Source organism: Dromiciops gliroides, chromosome 1 (assembly GCF_019393635.1).
Source record: "Dromiciops gliroides isolate mDroGli1 chromosome 1, mDroGli1.pri, whole genome shotgun sequence".
Lineage (NCBI taxonomy): Eukaryota > Metazoa > Chordata > Mammalia > Microbiotheria > Microbiotheriidae > Dromiciops > Dromiciops gliroides.
This window is the reverse complement of record NC_057861.1, coordinates 124,793,720-124,812,880: the sequence shown is the minus strand read 5'-3', so window position 1 is coordinate 124,812,880 and position 19,161 is coordinate 124,793,720. Positions and strand designations below refer to the sequence as shown.

The window sequence follows — 19,161 nt, the reverse complement described above, 5'->3', positions numbered from 1 at the left end:
TAGCCCTATAAATTATTTTTAATTATATACCCTAAACTTCAAGCTCTAATGTGTATATATTTAATAATTTATAAAGAGACATGAGCTGGCCATGTCAAGAGATGAGGATTAACAGGTGTATGTCTGAAGTATTCCACTGGAATCCTATTGATGATGGGAGAAAATTTTTTCCAAATGGTCCCCATCACACTAGGTGGACCCTCCCAGCAATTGGAGACTTTGATGAGGGTTGCACACCATGAACTGACATAGAAGGGTTGAAATCTGTGTCACTGGAGTAGAATCTCAGTTCAATGAAATTACAGATCTATTTCAGTATTTTACTACATCCATCCATCCATCTAACCATGTGTGTAATAAAATTATTAATATAGTAATGCATATATGTATATATGTTGTATATATGTGTGTTTACATCTATATGCTATATTAATAATTATTTAAATTATCAACCATACAGAAAAAAGAAATTAAAAACACGCTACAAAGTTGAAATATTACTTGTTCCTACCACAAATTGGAAGCTCCCATAGGTTTAATGAGGGATAGACTGTAGAGGAAGAAGCTTAAGGTAAGAAATGAAACAAGAGGTATGGGCAAAAGGCAAAAAGGGCGTGAACTAAGGTGGTGGTCAGGTGAGTAAAGAGAAAGGAATTATGTGAGAGATGTCATAGAGAAAGAAGTGAAAATATTTGGTAACTAAATGCATATGCAGGTTGAGAGATTTCAGAATCATGTTATTGGTGACTGGAAATATGGTGTTGCCCTGGATAGCAATAAGAAAAGTACAGAAGGGGGTGAATGTTGGGGAAAAGAGAACATGATGGATTTGTGAGGAAGATAACAACTTATCCATGACTATTCATCCTATGATATTTACTCTGTTCATTTAAAAGAAAAAAAGGGGGTGGGGTATGGGGATTATGCTCATGGGCCACTCTCAGTGCACAGATCTCAATTTCTAAGGGACATGTCACAGGTAGGAGTTTACATGGGAGGCAAATATTTCATGGATTCCTGGATATTGGTAGGTTTTGATTGTACTGAGTAGTTAGTTGAAGCCTAGCCCAGAAGGAGGAGGTTGGGAGCTTGCACAGGAGAAGACCAGAAATTAGTGGGTTAGTTTGGGCTATTAAGGATGGGTATGGTGCTACTGGAGGTAAGACCTATGACTGACCACAACAACCCTGGTGCAGAACTTTATCGCTTTGTGCCTGGATTGGTCTCCCTGCTTCAAGTCTCTCCCCACTCTGATCTACTCTCCATTCACTACCACAACTTGTCACAGTGCCTGTTCCTTGGACATGAAAGTTCATCTTCCATTTGATATGCCTTTGTACCAACTTTCCTCCATGCATGGAATGTTCTCTTTTCTAACCTCTGCCTCTTAGAATCCCAATATTTCTTTAAAGGCAAACACAATTCAGCGCTTTTTGACACTCCCTTCTGCTTCTAGTGCCTTTTTCCCTTTGCATTTATGTGCTAATATATATGTGTGTGTATATACATATATACACACATATGTAATTGTACATACATAATTATTAATATATTGCCTCCTCCACTAAATAGTAAGCTACTTGAGGGCAGGGATTGTTCTTGCCTTTCTTTTTGTGTTGAAATTGTATCTTGTTCTGGGTTCCCCTGATCATCCCCTCTGCTTCTAGTCAGTTAATATATTCTAGCAAGAAATAAAATTGCAAAGGGAAGCCTGGAAGTTATATACAAACATTCCCAAAGATCAAAGGAGCTTAATTTACAAATTGTTTCATGTATTCACTAAAATTCACATCTGGTAATATACAGTGAATAAGAGGAAACCATCTGGGTGCTGCTTGTCAAAATTTTAGTCCTAAATTCCAGGTATATTCCAGATCTTCATAGTTCTATACTAACAGAACATCAAAAAGGTGCTGATAACTTTGTGAAAATGACTTTAAAGTTTTACAGGTAACCTTGAGATGATTTAGATAGGTCCATGAACCAACAAGAAGGTGACACAGATAGGAATCGGTCTCAAACTTCTGCCCCAAACCCCAGATCTCTTCCATTTCCATGCTGCCTAGTGCTCCTAACTCTAAGCCATAGTTCCTTGAATGATACTCTCTGCCTGCCTCCCTTTACCACCTCATCCCCTGTTCTCATGTCATCTGCCTCTGCACCACTTTTTGTGTCTTGTCTCTGCCTTTCTGGGCTTTTTGCCCCATACTCTCTTTGTTTAATCAAAGTGTGATTACTGCGCTGTTTACCACTGCCAATCATGGTCTTTCTTGGCAAGTACCCAAACAACCGAGTATGCTGTTCCTATTTCATAATTTCATAAATTAATTACCAATGCATTTATATCCCCAGAACTTGGCACAGTTCCTTGCACATAGTAAGCACTTACTAGATGCATCTTGTCTGACTGGCTAACTTCTCTGTAATTTAGAGTCTTAGAATGTTGTGCAAGGCATTAAATGACTTGCCCTGGCTCTCTAAAAGAGATCCCTATCCCTGCTCTCTAAAACTTTCATTATAGGACATCCATCCAACATACTGAAGGTCCTCTTCACTTTCCTGAACTTGGGGGTAGGGAAAACCATTGCAAGCAGTACAGCTACTTGTCACCCCCCATTCTGCCTCCACATTCTCTCTTAAACACATAGTAAGTATCCATAATTGAAGCTGATGTTCCATACATATATTTATTTATCAATATACCTCTCTATGTAAATAGCATATACATATTCAACACACATTATTTTTTATACATTCTATTAAATTTAACATTAATGTAATATTATATATTATTTTATATATAATGCAACACTATATATTTATATTATATGATATATAATATCACAATAGACATTGCATATTATATCATTGTAATACACTGGATTGCTATATATTACATACATGTGCTTATACACATTTATATGTAAACATGCACACATATATCCCATATTTAATTATCTGTGGATATATTGAATTCCTAGTAGAATATAAGTCCCTTGAAGTCAGATACTTGCCTTATATCCTTAGGACAGTGTCTAAGATATAGTAGGCATTTAATAAATGTTTGTTAATTGAGTGATATAATAATTAGACTTGTTCATAAGTGGAATGGAGTGCCTTCATAGGTAATAGGTTCCCCATCAATCCTATCCCCAAAGTTCATAGAACAATATATAAATTACCATTGTCAAGTACAATTTAAAAGGGAATCCTTGGTCAGGTATGACTTGCATTCAATAGCAACTGAATCCTTTCCCAGTTCTGGGATTCTATAATTCTATTATTTGCATCAATAGAAAAGATGCCCATACTGCCAGAAATCTTTGGAATTTATAATGGATGTTTATGTGTATGATTCTTTTTTAAATATCAGTTAAGGAGTACTTATTAAGCATTTTAGTTATTAATCTATCTATTCACAACCGATCTATTACCCATCCATCTATCTGTCCATCTATCTACCCATCCAATCATTTGTTTATTTCATCTTTGTGGTTTTTATTCTCTTTTAATGCTAACTCTTTAGTCTTTTGGAATATTGAATAATGAAATCAGTTTTACTTGTTTTAACTAGTGAAGACATTCTAACAATCATTCACACTTTTAGAGCTGATATTTTACATGCTGTATTTATTAATTTCCCTTAGGATACAACCTTGCACCAGGATGAGAACATAGGGTTTTATGACTTACTATATATTAATGATGATGTTGGGATTTAACGGAAGACTTGCATATTTGCTTCTGTTCTTCTAACTTTCATTTTTCCCAGAAGACATCAGCTTTAACATCTAGTCTGTTTGTAATACAACTACGCAGTAAAGAACAAGTCCTGACTCCCTATATATGGGGACAATAGAACTACCTCTTTAAAGATAGGAGATAAATAAACAAGTCCTAACATATGTGGGTACACTATTTGGCTTTTGGCTTAGCAAATGAAGTGCATGTATTTTCTAAAAGCAGCAGTAAAAGGGACATAGCTCTTTAAAAACTCACAATTTAAACACTTCCATCCAATAGTTACTATGAAAAGAACTAAATTTATTTACTTCTCTTATCCCATCAAGTGATTCAATACTGAATTAGAAAGAAATCCATATGGAAGAGGATTGCCCCTCCTCAAATGTAGTTGAATTATTAAATTATTGTTTTTTTTCTTTTAAGAAATCAACAAGATAAGGCAGCTAGGTGGCACAGTGGATAGAGCACTGGCCCTGGATTCAGGGGGACCTAAGTTCAAATCCAGCCTCAGACACTTGACACTTACTAGCTGTGTGACCCTGGGCAAGTCACTTAACTATGTGCACCAAATGTCATGAAGAATTTTCTCCTCCACAAGTTAGAATTTTATAAAATCCAATTATTGGTAATCAAGAATGCTATATAACTTTTTAATGGGAATTGGGTCAATTAATCTACTGTTAGAGCCAGAAACAAATTCAATGGATCCAGAGGCAAATTTGTATATAAAATCAAATTGAGCCAAGTCTGTTGTCAAATTATTTCTGTCTCTGTCCCAGTCTGAAAAAATGCAACTCCTTAGTTCTCCACATTTCCAACATTTATTTATAATCACATTTTTTTTGCCAGCTGTGCTCACACAGCAATAAATCTAGAGCAGAAAATGCTATTGATCAGTTATAGTTTTAAGTTCTAAGTTACTCTATTCATATTTGTTAAAATTTTATTCCAAACATCAATTTTCTGAAGTAACTTCCAAGTTTTCCATTAAAATTCAATATCATTCTTTGATACATTCTAAGGAAAATGCTTTATTCCTAATAAGGCTCTCAGGCTGATTTGACTTACAGGGAGAAACAAAGATTAGTTGTATGAACCAATGACCCAGTCGCTAAAAGATTATATAATCTTCTAACTCTGAGTCACACTGGCCTATTCCCCTTAATATTTTTAATGTTACAAAATGCATACAGTTTAAGAAAGTTGTAGTCACTTTGATGTGGAATGCTTATTTCAATAATTTCATGATATAATGAGAAATATATGTTTCTTAGTGGATGCTTCCAATTTAACATCTACAGTTAAAGATTTAATTCCTGTAAATTAAAAATAGAACACATATCACTTGCAAATAGATGGAAATAGATGGAATTTAAACATAAGTTTAAGCTGTTCAAAATGAACAGCTAAAAATGTCACAATCCTTGAATATCCTAACCGTTTTTGTTAGCCAAAAGGAAAAATGTTTAGATTTGTGATGTGTAGGGATATATTCATGTGTCATTCTCTCCATGTGCCAGTTATCTTGCTTTGTTCAATAGCCTTTCTAGACTAAGGTGGCCCTAAAGTGTTGCTGACAAAGTCACTCACAAATTTAGGAAGTATGTCTATAATTCAGAACCCTACACTCATTGTTCTAGAACAAAGAATTAGTTTGGGAATAAGGTGCCTACAGTTCCTAAAGACCCATAAGATACTCAAAGGGGACAAGACTCATAGCATCAGGGATTATGTGAGATTCAATTTACTCTTTTTTTTGGGGGGGGGGGGTGAGGCAGTTGGGGTTATGTGACCTGCCCAGGGTCACACAGCTAGTAAGAGTTAAGTGTCTGAGGCCGGATTTGAACTCAGGTCCTCCTGACTCCAGGGCTGGTGCTTTATCCATTGTGCCACCTAGCTGCCCCTAATTTACTCTTGAATATCTCCGAGTTTCTTTCCTACTCATTCACTTTATATTAGTCACTAGAAAAATAAAATTAATATGATTCAAAAGTTTAATATGGCATAATGCAAACAAAGATCACAGTATGTATATCAAATATACTTTTCTTTACCAGGGAGCTTAGTTGAAAATAAGTCAGTTCGTCAACAGACCTTTATTAAACATTTACCATGTATAAGGCATGGTGCTAAGAGCTGGGGATACAGAGAAAGATAAAAATAGAGTCACTGTCCTGAAGGAGATCACAGTCTAACAGAGGATACTACATGCACACAAAATAAATGGTGCCATACATGAAGTTGTAATTTGGGAAGCCATTTCACATAAATGGTGTTGAGTATATATAGAGAAAAGGTTTTGTTCTTTGTACTACAGACTTCAAATAGGTTAAGCATAGAATTCACATGTAATAGAAAATTTCAAACTTTTATATATATATATATATATATATATATATATACATGGAAACTAGAGTTTGGGAGAAAACAATTACGAAGAGTTTAAGAGAAAGACTAAACCCAATTCTAAATTCTATTTGGGAAACTGACCAAAAAGGGACCAGAAATTCTTAGGAATAAAATTTTGCCAAGATAATCACCCACAAATTTATAAAAGAAAAGGAAGAGGTATCTAAAAAAGCTGATGTACTATACAGTGAATTCATCAACCTATTCTGATTTTTAAAAGGCATGTACACAGTATGGAAGCAGGGAAATGTAACTGAGGATCAATACATGGCAGTGGCATTGATTTATAAAAATAGTATCAAAAAAGGTTAAGCTCAGAATAAGCTAATGCTGGTGCTTTATTCTGACAAGAAAATTGGCCTTTAAAAACTATTTTAGAACAAAGTAAGATTAAAAAATGAGTCAGAATATCACTTGGAAAGAATGGGAGAGTGGTCATGGATGATTGAAAAAGGGCAAAAAAAGTGTAATGAAGGGGAAAGTGTATTGGGTAGAAAATTAGAGGGTCTGAGTTTGAATCTTGGCTTTGCCACTTACCACCTGTATAATCTTGGGCAAGTCATTTAAGCCTCAGTTTACTCATCTGTAAAATGGGAGTAGTGTAACTGGATTACTTCTAAGTTGTTTTTTTCCAACTTTAGATCTTTGATCCTTCTATTCAGTTCATATTTGCTTCATCTTTCTATACCAAAGAAGACTTGAAAGGAGAGGACTAAAACAAATAAAAAGGGAACAGGGACAAGCACCTGGAGGTAAGATGGACTATACACTCCTTGAGGATAAGGACTTTAAATCACTTTTCTATCTGAATAAATTAGCTCTTTACCAAAAGGTTTTTCCCCATTGAATGAAAGAATTAAATAATTTTAGAAGTAAATCTATAAATAAGCCTGATGTTAATAATTCTAAGCCGAAATACTCATGGAATTTCCAATTTACGAATGTATTTTCCAAGTCCCATTGTAAGCCATGGGATCATAGACTTAGAGCTAGAAGGGATGTTAGAAGTCATGAAGTCTATTGCTTTCATTTTACAGATGAGGAAAGTGAGGAACAGAGAAGTTAAACAAGTTGCTCAGTTACACAGCTGGTAAATATGGTAGGCAGTATTTGAACCTAGTTATTTGTGTCACCAAGTCTAGTACTGTACAAGGGTAAAAGTGAGAAAGAACCAATGACTCCAAAGAAAAATTTAAAATACCTTGAGTAAATGTAAAAAAAAAAAAAAGAAAGATCCATCATATGGGAAAACATGCACATAACCCTGAGCTATCCCCTGGCACTATGCTTTCTTTATTCTGTACCTGACCTGACCTGGGATTCGTGCAGTGATCCAAGACTTTACTTTGTCCTGTTGCCACCCAGGATGACTGTTGTCAGTAAACTCCCTAAAACAACCCAATCAACCTAATTAATCATAATAAAACCTATTACTAACCAAGCTGGTACAAGCATCTCTTTCTTTGATATCTCAGTATTCTCTTGGAGGGTATGCCACTCTACAACTGGCATAATAGTTATGTCCCCTTACATTTAGCACAGTCAGTAGGATAGACTTCCCCTTTACAAATCCTGTGTCCTTACTCTAGACACCATGCCACCTAATTGCCTTATGTAACATGTCTGGAATTTGGAACTACCATAGATAATGAGTTAAATGGACATCTGTAGAATAAGCTAAAACCTAACCACAATGTATAATAATATTTCTATGAAAAAAATAAGCTTTATATTTCAAGTCAACTTCCAATGTACACTTCATTTCATGCATGGATTGGACTGAATGACCACAGAGGTACCTTTAAACTTTAAATTCTGTGATTCTTTGTCCTAAAGTTAACTTAGCTATTGACCAATGGTACAAAAGAGAATCTTATTAGCTGTGGGAAAAGCGATACTCATAAGTACTTTTGTGAACAGTAGGGAGTATATTCCATATTGCAGAAGGGAATACAATATTTCACTATTCCAAGCCCCTTCCAACCTTTCTAGGCTTCTTCTATTCACATTCTGTGATCGAGCCTTATTGGCCAACAACTCATATATACATGACAGGCCATCTCTCATCCTGGTGCCTTTGTATTGGCAGTCTCTTATGCATGGAATGTTATTCCTCATAATTTAACAACCTGGAATTCCTGGGTTTACTTCAAAAAGCTCAAATGCCTATCTTGAAGGACTCCTTTTGAAGCATACATTATATTCATCTTGTCTATATTAGGTATATTTTTCTACATGTTCATATTGCCTCCCTAATTAGAATGCAAACTCCTGATGGGAAGTACAGGAGGTAGTCTTCATTGTTTAGTCCAATGCCTCTAAGATAGCAAGGACTCAATAAATCTTTGATTGATTAAATGATCAAAACACTGGAAATTGTATATAATATATAATCAATTGTATATAATATATAATCAATTGTATATATATATTAATCAAGAGAGCTTGTGCATATAAATGCATTCTATGTGAGAAACCAGCAACAAAACTTAATATCATTTACTCAGTTCTCCTGAACATTAACTTTTGCTCTAAATATTATAGAGGAGGAAGTGTACAGAACCAATTTGGTTTAATATTTTTGATCAGCCGTAGCTCAAAACTCTTTATTGGGGACAACATAAAAAACACTTTTATGTTTTTAGAAAAGTTAAAAATAAAGAAAGCAAACAATTTTTGTATTGAGTCAGAAAACATTCCCCCAAAGGGAAAAAGACCTATTTGTACAAAAATATTTATAGCAGTTCTTTTTGTGGTGGCTTAGAAGTAGAAATCAAAGGAATGCTCATCAATTGGGGAATGGCTAAACAAGCTGTGTTATATGATGGTGATGGAATATTATTGTGCTATAAGAAATGACAAGAAGGATGATTTCAGAAAGGCCTGGAGAGACTTTTATGAACTGATTTATAGTGAAGTGAGAAGAACCAAGAGAACGTTGTGCACAGAGACAGCAATATTGTTTGATGAAGAACTGTGAATAACTTACCTATTCTCAGCAATACAATGATCTAAGACAATCCCAAAAGACTAATGATGAAGCATACTATACACCTTCAAAGAAAGAACTGATATGGATTGAACACAGACTGAAGCATGCTATTTTTCACTTTCTTTCATTTTTTTCTTTTATTCAAGTTTTGTTATACAAAATGACTAATATGATAATGTTTTACATAATTGCACATTTATAACCCACATCTGTTTGCTTATACCACCTTGGGGATAGAGGAAGGGAGGGAAGGAAAGAGGGACAAAATTTGGAATTCAAAACTATAAATAAAAATGTTTATTACTGAAAAAAAATAAAGAAAATTCAGTGTGTCAAAAAAAGAGTCAGAAAATTCAGGTGGCAGTCATATTTCCACTATGTAGTTCAACTATATAGTATATATGGCACTAGGCAAGTCATTCAACCTCATAAAATGGCCTCCATTTCTTCATCTGAAAAACTGGATTTAGTGGAGTTCAAAGTTCCTTCTGATTTATTATTCTTTTTTCTAACACTCTTGCTCCTAAATTTCCAGAGTAGGTCAACATTAGAAAATAAAAGAAAGTTTGTACAGAATAGTAGGAATTTTGGAACTTATGATATGAATTTGCATTGAAAGCCTATTACTATTACCAACCAAAATGAAGGTGGCCAAATATTATAGAGGAAGCAATAGGTTTCAGAAACAATGCTACCAGCTCAAAAGATTAAAAAAGAAAAGGGGGCAGGGATGGGAAATGATAGGAAAAATTTTAGAGCAAGGAAAAAACCCACCAGGAAATCAATAGTCCAGTTGAATTGACCTGACTTGATATTTAGTCATTACAAAAGCAAGTGAGAGTTAGTTTGGTTTCAGATGGTACGAAAGAACAAACTGTCATAAAGCCTGGTTACAATAAAATTTTTAAGTGTAGATATTCTATAATTTCATTGCATTAAGGAGTAATAACTCATTTCAATATATTTGAAGAGCCATTACCCCTATTTTTATGGAAGTTCTTTTGAGTTAATGGCATTACAAATGACACATACTAAATACATAATTGGGCAGAGGTGTTTCTAAAATTAATATTGCATGAGGTTTTTCTTTGCATATGCATGAATGAGGTACTAGAAAATTAGTGTAAATGTAGCTGTGATTAATCTCAAAATAAGATTCTGCTTTTCAGGAAGAATACTCAATTATCTAATTGGCCAAAAAGAAGAAACTAAGTTTATAGAAAGCCTAAAAGCAAATCCATTAATAACCACAATGTTATCTTTTAAGCAAAAGAACCATGATTTCATTCATTTTGGGTGCTAGCAGGATGCTGTATCCAAGTATACATCAGGTATGTTTATATACTATTAAGCTAAGGGAGAACAGAACTACATACCCACCAGGATTTAGACTCCAAGACTATAACAGAATAACTGGATCCCTGATGCCCTTCAGTTGGTTGCATACAGGCTCACTAGGGGGGTTTGCTAGTCTATGGATGTTTTTTCCATTGCTTACTACATAATACCTTCCCCTGTAAGGCTAGTTTGTACAACATTCTCTCTGAGATACTCTTCAAAATTTTATTCAAACTCAAGGATGAGTCCTCTAAAAGGAGGACTGCTACCTTGATGCTCAAGCTGCACTTTGTGGGGCATCTTGTAGGATGAGCCCTTAGAAAGAGACTGTAGATGAAATTAGTTCTTTTTTATTTTATTAAAAAGTATTTTGGTTATATCTTAATGATCTTTTAAAATTAAAAAAAAAATTAAGTCCAGTTTGTCTTTAGAGTTTTGAGTTCCAAATCTTATCCCTCTCTCATTCCCTCACTCCCTCCCCTCCCCTCTCCTTGAGGCAGCAAGCAAACAGATACAGGTTATACATTTTCAATTATGTAAAACATCACCACATCATCCATTTTATACAAAAAGACTCAAGTAAAAAAAAAAGCACAAAACAGCATGCTTCAGTCCGTGCTCAATCAACATCAGTTCTTTCTCTAGAGGGGAATAATATGCTCCATCATTAGTCCTTTGGGATTGTCTTGGATCACTGTATTGTTGAGAGAAGTTAAGTCATTCACAATTGCTCAAAGAACAATAATGCTGTCACTGTGCACAATGTTCTCTTGGTTCTGCTCACTTCACTATACATCAGTTCATATAAGTCTTTCCAGGTTTTTCTGAAATCATCCTGCTTGTCATTTCTTATAGCACAATAATACCCCATTACAATCATATACCACAGCTTGTTTAGTTATTCCCCAATTGATGGGCATCCCTTTGATTTCCAATTCTTAGCCACCACAAAGAGTTGCTACAAATATTTTTTGTGCAATTTTTTCCCTTTTCTTTTTCAGTTACTATTGTTAACTATTTCCCTCCATCCTATTCCCTTCCCCAAGATATTTACTCTATTATCTATCTTCTTTCACTCTATCCCTCCTCAAAAGGGATTTGCTTCTGACTGTCCCCTCTCCTGATCTGCCCTCCCTTCTTTTACCCTTCCTTCCTTTTCTCCTTCCCCTCCTACTTTCCTGCATTGTAGATAAGATTATTCCACCCAATTGAGTGACATAATTAGCTCTTAACAAAGACAATTAGTTAGACAGACTCCCAAAATAAGTAACTTCAAAACATTTTACCCATGAACCCAGTGTACACTCTCCTACAAATACACCCACCCTCCATAGGAAGAGTCAGATTAAATTTAGATTAATTAAAGTGGTAATGAAACAAAGACATAGAGTATATGTGGCAGATGCAACTCAGAACTTCTGGTATCTTCTCTACTTAAGAGTCCTCACAAAGCTCTGCCCCACAGATATGGAATCTCAGCTACTAGGCTGAATCTGCTCCTCCCTTGAATCCATAGTTGTCCCTTTTCTCTGATGAAAGAGGTCATACTCCTTGAGAGTACTTCATCCCTGTCTGGGGCATTCCTGCTGGAAGTAATATCTTCTAATGATTGAGTAGCTTTCCTTCAAAACTGCATGGCTGGAGGGAGGGGGAGGAGATAACTTTCCTCCTATCCCCTACAGGGGTTTCCTCCAGGAACAGGTTTTAGCTTGTAAACTCACTCTCTGAAGTTAAAGACCAGAGGGGTTTGGGTAATTTGCTTAGCTAACTTGAATTATTCTCTTCTTGATTCAGTAAGAGAGTTGTTTTGACCTTACAGAGAAATCTTTGGGTTGGGCTTTAAGCATTAAAGTTCAAAGAAGTATGACTGAGTCATTATTCTTTCAAAAGGTCTTTGGGGAAAAGAAGTAAAGAAAAATATACACCTACTTGAAGACATTTCCATAGTATAGCTGCATCTTTACAGTTAAATACCTCATTAACATTCCCCCCCCCCAATACAGTTTATTTTAACATTTTTATGCCCAGAACAGGGGCAAAGATCACATTCCTCCCACTCTGAAGGAAGAAGGAATCCAGCCCCAGGCATCAGGGTGGGTATGAGGGAGGAAGAGGAAGCGGCTCAGATCTTCCCAGGGAAGGTATCTTCTGCAATGAGATCATCCCAAGTATTCACCCAGGACAGGGACAGAGGGACTTGTAGTCACGCTTGTACCATTGGCAAAAAGACATGTCACCACCTCTCATTCATGGCCCTCTCACAACGGTGAAAATCCAAGTAGTTTTGTCAGCAGTTGTGAGTCTGGTTCTGGTTGGGGAAGAAACTGTCAAAGGGCGCCATGTGGTAGTTTCAGACCTTGGACTTGATGTCTTCAGACGTGTTGGCTCCTGGACTTTGATCACTTCCGCCGCTGTCCTGTCTCTGTCTCCGCCACTCCTCTGGAAGTCTGCGACTTCCATTAACATCTGTAATTATTCTCTGGAACTTCTGTGACTAAATAAACTAAGGTGAGAGAGGACTCTATTCCTTGTTATCTAATTTATTTTTATATTTTAGAGAATTTCACCTCTACTTTGGGGCCCTTCTCAAGTGTCAAAAGTTGAAATCATAAGCTTGTAACTAAAGAGCTAAGAAGGTGCCTTAAAAAAAAAAAAATCACAAAACAAGAACATATGGAAGGGGCGCTAGGTGGTGCAGTGGATCAAGCACAGGCCCTGAATTCAGGAGAACCTGAGTTCAAATAGGACCTCAGACACTTGACACTTACTAGCTGTGTGACCCTAGGCAAGTCGCTTAACCCTGATTGCCCAGCCCCCCCCCACTCCCCCCAAAAGAAGAAGAAGATATGGAGCACATTATTGAAACTGTATTGTTGTGATGCATTGTATTGTATAAAGCTGTATTGTGTGTACTGAGTAAATGCCACATTTTGGTATATTATAACTGTAGAGTTTTTTAAGGGTATACATCACTTTCCATTGTAAGAGTATTTGATTCTCACAGCAATGTAAAGCAAGAACTATGCTTTCTGGTAGAAACAGAAATTAAGAAAATTCATGTGACTTGATCAGTGTCTTACACCTTACAAATATCAAGTCAGGCCTGTCATTTGAAGTAGTTTTCCTCCTGTTTCTCTCTGGAATAGGCTCCATGTGTTAACATTAAGAGAAGTCAGATGGAGGCATCACTTGTTCAAAACACTTTGAGGCCAATAGCTAAAGAAAAAAAAAATTTGGTATGACCACTTGAAGAGCTATATCAATAACAGGCAGCCAAGGAGTTCCAGGGAAAAAAAAGAAAGAAAACAAAACAAAACTTTTCTTTCTTGGAGTTCTTAATCTATTTCAGGTCATAAACTCTTCCTTGCACTAGTGAAGCCTCTAGATTCTTTCTCAGAATAATGCTTTTAAAGGCATAAACTAAAATATATAGGATTTCAGAGAAAGTCAATTATATTGAAATCAAGCTTTAATTTTTCCCCATCCCAACTCATTAACTCCAGAATTCTTGCTCTAGAGATTATTTCAGTGCTTTGTTCATAGCGGGTACCTAATATATTTGTTGAATGAATCAATAGGAAGAAAAATGATTAAGGAAGACTCATGGTTGAGGTATTTTTTTGAGCTTTGCATTGCACTATGGAGACAATTTCAATGTGGGGCTTAGAGAAACAGCAAGAGGGAGGGATGAGAATATTATATACTGTGTAATTTCTTTTCCAATGAATGTTTTTAGAGACAATTTTGTGTTGCCATGAATAAAATGTTAGACTTGGAGTCTGGAAGATCTAAGTTCAAATCCTGCCTCAGAAAATTACTGTGCCATCTTAAGAAATTCACATAACCTCTTTCAACCTCAGTTTCCTCATGGGGATGATATTAACATTGATTTCACAGGATAGTTTTGATGATCAAATAAGATAATATATGTAAAGTGCTTTGAAAACCTTAAAAAACTACGTAAATGATAGCTATTACTGTTATAATTGAAATACATGAATTCCAGATAGGGGATTTATATTTTATCAAGTGGGCAATGGGAACATGGTTAGTATTTGTAACAAGGTAGTAACAGTATCAAAATGCTATTTCAAGAAAATTTAGCTGGAGATGGGTTGTTGCTGTTCTTTGTCCTTCATTCTCAAAGAAGACTATGACATCAGGGTGATGGCATGACTTGCAGTGAATTGGATTTAAGTGAAAAAGGGCTGTGCAAAGTCACCAACCTCACTCTCCTCCAGGGCCATCTGGGTCCAGTGGCAAGTTATACATCGGGATGACTGGAGATGTCCCTCAATGTTCAAGGAAGTTGGGGTTAAGTGACTTGCCCAGAGTTACACAGCTAGTAAGTGTCTGAGGTGAGATTTGAACCCAAGTCCTCCTGACTAGAGGGACAGGGCTTTACCTACTATGCCACCTAGTTGCCCCAGAAAAGATGGGTTGTAGTGTGGGTTGGAATGAAAGGAGAAAAAGTAGAATCAATTAGGAATCTATTGAAATGATCAACTTGTGCATTGCTTTTAATATTATCATCTGAAGTATGAGGTAGATAGATCTATGTGTATATACCATGTTATTTGTCAGGACTCATCTTTCAAAACTGGGAAATAGGTTATTCAACTCAATCATGGTCAATCTATCAATATTAACTGTACCATTAGTAATAACAAATATTCTTTCTAAGGGAAGTCAGATAGTGAAAAATCACAGTTGCCTTAATGTCTCTCAGGACAGATGATTATCTTTTATAAATTTTATAAATTAATTTTTAATAAAAAAGATATTCCTACATTATAATGGAAGTCAAGTATTATTAGATGAGAATAATGTAAACTATTCCTATTTTAAATATTTTTCAAATTGCATAGGATATTAATGGCATCTCCTGCTGGTAGAGTGAGGATGATTTTGAGTTATTTCCATCCTATCTTCCCCCTCTCCCCCATGCTTCTTCTGAATATAGTAATTCACTTAGATCTCAGAAATGTTAGGATCAAAAGATCATAGATCTAGAACTTGAGAACTTGAAATCTACCCAGGGACCATATAACATACTTCTTTCTTTTTTGCAAGTGGGAAAACTGACTTATAGTAGAGCAAAAACATGAATGACATTCCTTTGACTAAAAATCCAAAGTTCTTTCCACTGTACAGTGTTGTATATTCTCTTATTACACCTTTATCTTCTTTGCTGGTTTCTCATACTCTTCCTTCTTCCTAAATATAGTTTCTATCAGCAATGACTCCCTCAGGCTCTCTTTTCTTTTATATTTTCTCTTTGGACAGCATCTATACTCCAAGTAAGAAAATGATAAACCATGTAGCTATTGTTGTAGGGGACAGAATGCTTAGCCTGGTGTCAGGAAAACCTGAGTTCAAATATTACATTAGACACATTAACTGTGTGATCCTAGAGAAATCACTTCACCTATGTTTGTTTCAATTGTACTCACTGAGGCAAAGTTCAAGGAGTAAGCTTTTCTGATGCTACTACTCACAATTTCCCAAATCACTGCTGTTATATGGAACATTTGATTCATTACATATATATCAGCAGGAACAATCATAATTATACTATACATTCTTCTATTAGAAAAGCAGCAAACAATCCTATGGTGGCTTGCTTTATTATTTTTCCATTAAGATCTATAGTAGGGTTAGCTATGAATTTAATTTAAAGATCTTGTAGTTGCCTTTAAACTTTCCGGTTCAACCTTCACACTCATTGAAGATACTTGGAGAGAGTAATGGATATATAATACATCGATGCCTCTCTTGACTAGTATTAAGTTTGAAGTCATGAGGTGTTTAATTCCTAATGAGGGTTTTCCCTGCAAATGCTTTGACAACTTAAGTGGAGTCCATTTAAATATTGTTGAAGTAATTGAATGTTGTTCTATACACATTGCAACCAAGTGGGATTTGAGAAATAAAGCTAATTTTATCTTTGAAGAGCATATATTATGTTCTGACCAGATTACCTTTGTTGCTTTATAACACAATCACTGAGATTCTTCCATTATAAAAGGAACCTGAGGAAGAATTTCCTTGAACCAAAAGTATCATTTCACAAATGTGTACTTTACACTATTGTGAAATAAATGACAACATATGTGACTTGACTACCAATTGGAAAATTCCTATTTGATGCAGTTTTGTTCACATTGAGTCATACTAATGTTCAGCTGGAAGTGACATTTTCAGATCAGCTAGTATAGCATCTTCCTTACACAGATAAGGAAACTGAAGCTCACAGAGTTTGTGATTTGTCTAAGATTTCACAGAAAGTGAGAAATAGGAGCCAAAAAACCAAGTTTCCTGATTTTTCATCAAATTTCTGTTTTGTTTTCTATGACACTGCATTGATTCATTAAGAAAAGGAATTTGGCATATTAGGTAACGAGTCAGCACTGAAGCCAAAAGACCTGTGTTTGAGCTCTGCTAAAGATATATGAAAGCTTTGTGACTGTGGACAAGTAATTTAAACTCTCATGTCTTTATGAAACTCCCTAAGATTCTAAGTTGGAGAGAAAAAGCATCAGTCAACATTAGAGAGGCCATTTCTCCACTGGAGGGTTCCCTACAACATCGATGTCAAACAAACAGAAAGGAGTGCCACCAAACTACATATAAGGATCTCTGTTTTCCATATATTGAATTAAAAATACATATTAATAGTATCCATGCATTATTATATTTTTATTTATTTTGTTAAATATTTTCCAATTACATTTTAATCTGGTTTAGGCCACACTTGGGAGTGTATGGGACATATGTCTTATGGATAATGTCTTTGACACCTCTGTCCTATATCATTAAAACTACAGGTTCAATCCTTTCCCTGTCTCTGTCTTTAATCTTATGACACCATAGTGAGGTACATCTATTTTTTTAAATGTAAATTGTCTTACACAGTTATTTTGTTGTTACTCTTTTTGTTGTAGTAAGACTGGATTTGGGTGGATCACATGCCTTATGCTGTGTGACCATATGAAGCATGTTGAGAACAATGAAGTGATTGGACACAGGAGAATAATAATAAGGTCAAATACCTTGTTTGCACTGCATAGTTAAGCCAATGAAGGGTCACACAGGGTAACAGAAATATAACTAAAGCTGCTCTTCATTCTGAAAGTGAGTCTTCTGCTAGGAAAATCATGGGAACAACACAGAATCTTTGAAAATGTAATAGAATCTTAGTCTCATAGTCTGGAAGCCAAATAACTAATGTCAATTTAAAGCAGTGGCTGGAAGATGAAACAAAATCATTGCTACAATCTAATTAGAGGACTTTTGCTTGAACAATGTCAATCATGAAAAGGAGGGTAGGAGGGAAAGGGAAAGTCCCAAAGATGGGCCATGATGAAGTCCAAAGCCTAGCGATCAGGTACAAAATGTATGGTGGGCTGGCCTAGGGAATCTCCTTATATGGATAGTCTCCACACTTTGTTTAGAGGGGTAGAAAAAAAGACATTCTCTGGTGTGGCATCTTTTTAGTCAAATCTGGTTTTATATAAAATCAGAATTACAAAGCCTTTCTTATGCAGTCAAATTCAAAAAAGCATTTTTTAAAAATTTGGGCACCTGGGTGGCATAAAAGATAGAGTGCTAGGCCTGGAGTCAAGAAGAACTTAGTTCAAATATGACCTCAGACTAGCTCTGTGACCCTGGGCAAGTCACTCAACCCTCTGTCTCAGTTTCTGTATGTATAAAATGAGTTGAAGAAGAAAATGGCAAACCACTCCAGTATCTTTACCAACAAAAAACCAAATGGGGTCACTAAGAGTGAGAACTGACTGAAATGGATGAATAACAAAAATAACAGCAAATATTTTTATTCAATAATCATGCTACCTTAGAATTTCAGATTCACACAGGAAATCTGGCTTCATTTCTGGGGGAAAAATACTAATAATTAGTTGTCCAAAGGTGAAACTGTTTGTTTCAGGAGGTGGTGGATTTCCCCCTTTTTGGAAATCTATAAGTAGAGGCTGTATGACTACTTATTGGGTATATATTATGGAGATGTCTTTTTTATGTAGTTAGACTAGATTGCCACTGAGGTTCTTTCCAAAGACCAAATTCTGTGAAACTTGGAACTGAAATAACTATTATTGTGATTTCTAGAGTCTATGAGAGAAAATTCCTAAATCTATTCTTCTGAGAGGAAATAATTTTCATATTATACTTACTTATATGTCCTCAGGTCTGTAATATTAGATTGTTCCTTTCATTCCCATGGAAATTATAACCCATCCTTGCATTCTCATCCTGAGGAATAATAATCTTCATCTACCTATAAATCTATAAGCTTTATATAAATTATAACTATTATCCATTCAATAATTAGAATGTACCTTCATTTTCCTCATTTTATGGTTAGAAATTTTGAATACTTTTGAACTCTATCAACAGGCAATCACAATGGCATCAGACTTATGTGAAAACTATGTTTATCACAAGATAAATGAACATGCATGGAAACCCAATGGATTCTCAGGTTTTACAGAAGTTTACATATTTTTAATAGCAGCTCAAAAGGAGAAGGGAATATTATGAAGGGACATAACATGGGAGGGGGAACAGGGTAGCAAAGGTGCAGGACACCAAAACTACTCCCCTAAGGTACATCCTTTTCCCTTGAGAACTGATAATCTAAGAAGACAGGGAGGCCCCTT

General features: G+C 35.5%; 1 protein-coding gene and 1 pseudogene across 1 annotated transcript in view; both read right to left on the bottom strand.

Moving 5' to 3' along the window:
* Nucleotides 1–19,161, bottom strand: part of CSMD3 (CUB and Sushi multiple domains 3) — a 1,584,452-nt gene that overhangs the window by 163,500 nt on the left and 1,401,791 nt on the right. The gene's annotated exons all lie outside the window — the stretch shown is intronic.
* On the bottom strand, nt 12,606–13,636 carry LOC122736763 (annotated as a pseudogene).